This window comes from Drosophila erecta, unplaced genomic scaffold (genome assembly GCF_003286155.1).
Source record: "Drosophila erecta strain 14021-0224.00,06,07 unplaced genomic scaffold, DereRS2 tig00000246-arrow-arrow-pilon, whole genome shotgun sequence".
NCBI classification, from domain to species: Eukaryota; Metazoa; Arthropoda; class Insecta; order Diptera; family Drosophilidae; genus Drosophila; species Drosophila erecta.
In genome coordinates this window covers 928054-931015 of record NW_020825214.1, presented here as the reverse complement: position 1 = coordinate 931015, position 2962 = coordinate 928054, and positions in this window count along the sequence as shown.

The following is a 2962-nucleotide window of genomic DNA, read 5'->3' as shown; positions in this document are numbered from 1 at the left end:
GCTGTTATAGCGCTTTCTTTCGCCTTTCGGATTCTGTAACGCTCCGCAGATTACATATCGGCTCAAACAAACCCATTCGCTATGTCCCAATTGCTATCGGTATTTGAGATAATGTTTAAATTTATCGTTTGCACTTCCACTAGCTGAATTACAGGAATCTGATAGTCGGGGAATTTGGCAATAGCATTCTCTCTTGTTTCACCCGTTACTCGTAGAGTAAAAGGGTATACTAGATCCGTATGTAATAATCAGAAGGAAGCTTTTCCGATCATATAAAGTATACATATTCTTGATCAGGATCAATAGCCGAGTCGATCTGGCCATGTCCGTCCGTCTGTCCGTATTTTTGATCTCAGGAACTACTATAGATATAATGTTGAGATTAAGCATGCAGCTTCCAGAGACATAAACGCAACGCAATTTTGTTAAATGATGTTGCCACGTCTACAAACTGATTAAAACTGTCACGCCCACACTTTTGAGAAATGTAGTAATATTTTTTCACTTTTTTATATATTTTGTAAATTTCTATAAATTTACAAAAATATGCCACGCCCACAAACTGCCCAAAACTTTCACGACCTCACACTTGAAAAATGTTGTGATATTTTTTTATATATATATCTTATAAATTTTTATAGATTTGCCGAAAAACTTTTTGCCACGCCCACTCTAACGCCCCAAAACCGCCCAGAACTGTCACGCCCACAGTTTCGAAAAATGATTTAATATTTTTTCATTTTGTTTTAGTATTATACATTTTCTATAGATTTTCCAAAAATCGTTTTGCCACGCTTACTCTTCCATCCAAACTCACACGTTTGAAACAATTTTAAATTTTTTTGGCATTTTCTACCGATATTCCACTCCAGCATGAGTAACGGGTAACCGATAATCGGGGAACTCGAGTATAGAATTCTCTCTTGGTTTTATATTTTTTTACTACCTATCATTTGTATAACCTGTGAGGAGTTTTAAAACTCCCCACAAATGGAGGTGCAGGAAAGCTGCCTAGCAACAGCGAAGAAGGTTGGAATGCAGGAGGAGGCAAAGGCAACCAGGTCAAACGGGAAATGATGAACCTTGAACTCGAGCAAAGCGGAGAGACCGTGATCTAACGGTACCGCGCTGGATTCCATGCGGCCAAGGGCACAGAGGACGAACGCAAACGGTGTGGACTTTGGTCGAGCACAAAGAGGACGCACCGTAAACTAACGGGACATTTGGACCTTTTACCAAAACGGGCCGTGCGCAAAAGGGGAAATAACGGGGTGCCCGCAGCCTATAAAAGGGACGGCGCAAGCGCATCTCGAGACAGTCAGTAAGAGTACGCGAAGAGCTATACCCCGGGACAAGTGGACAGTCATACGTGCAAGAGGATAATCGGGCAGGGCACGGGTGCAGTCCCACTACAGCCGCGCGACAGACAGTCAGTGAGAATACGCGAGGAGCTATACCCCGGGACAGGAAGAATACTCGAGGAGCTATACCCCGCGACCGACAGTCAGTGAGACGAAGGTAGACGATCCCTGCAAGTGAAGAACTGGCACGGTCAGAAGGGTCAGTGAAGTCAGTGGTCGGCAAAGGTGGCTTGGGGAAGGGCGTTGGCTTTACCCACGGACGTGACACCTCCCCACCATAACATCCTAAGCCCGAGGACGGCGCAGGAAAAGGAAGTATATCAGGCAGTGCATAGGATCCTGGCACGGTCAGAAGGGACGGTGGAGTCATTGGTCGGCAAAGGTGGTTCGGGGAAGAGCGTCAGCTTGACCTAACGTTAAAGCCCCATTCGAGCCGGCACGGTAAGCGGTCGAGAACAAGGGAAGGACGACTAAGGAGTGACGCCGCCCAGAGAACGGCGAGGACTGTAGGAGTCTATCGTTGAAGAAGTCTGCAAATAAAGCTGTTCGAACCTAAAACTCTGTCTTCTCTTTGATCGGGCAATCAGACAAATCATAAATTTGGTGGGACGAACAAACAAACTCTCTGAGCTAGCCGTTGCTATTTGTAGGGATCAGAACCAAGAATAACAGTTCGTTACAATAGTTCCTCAGATCTCGGCGCTTATACGGACAGACAGACATGGCCAGATCGACTCGGTTTTTGATCCTTATCAAGAATATATATACTTTATATGGTCGGAAACGCTTGTTTCTACCTGTTACAAACTTTTCAACGAATCTAGTATACCCTCTTACTTTACGAGTAACGAGTATTAATATTAAACGTCAATTACCGCTAATGAATAACTAAGTACCACAAGCTAAACTCGCTATATTAGCAAATGTAAATATTTTTAGGATAGAAATAGGCATTCAAACTAGTTTTACTTTTCGTTTATCTTCGGTAATCATTGGATATCTGTATACTTCCACCAGCTAAAGTTAAAAAGGCGCACCCAAGAAAACAAATTCACATTAAGTAGGTGTTGCTGAAGGTATTGCTTTAAACGTAAAATAAATATTAGGCAAGAATTTCCAATATATCGAGTAGGTGCCCACAGATCGAGGAGACTAAGATTTCCAACGAAATCCACCACAGGTAGTTTTGCTAGCTGATCCTTAAAGGAAATCAACAACGAAAGTCGTCAGTTTAACAGAACAGAGAGAAATCCAGAACCAAAATCAAAATGGATTAAACCGAAGAAGGGTGATAAGTTCTTACTCAGGGAAATCAAATGATCGTGAGGCACATAACAGATTTGGTGGCCAACGCGGAGCCGAAAGACATTACCACAAGATCGAACAACAGATCGTAGCAGAGTAGCAAAGTGTTCACGCCAATTTTTCAGTTCTGACCAATCCGGGGTTATCTTCTTGGAATATGGGTTCTGAGTGGTCATTAAATGCCCGTCATAAGTATTAGAAAAGTAAGACATTAGCACAAGATCGAACGACAGAGTAGCAGAGTGATCAGGCCGATTTTTGGCGATTTTTCATTGGTTACCATTCCGAGGATAACA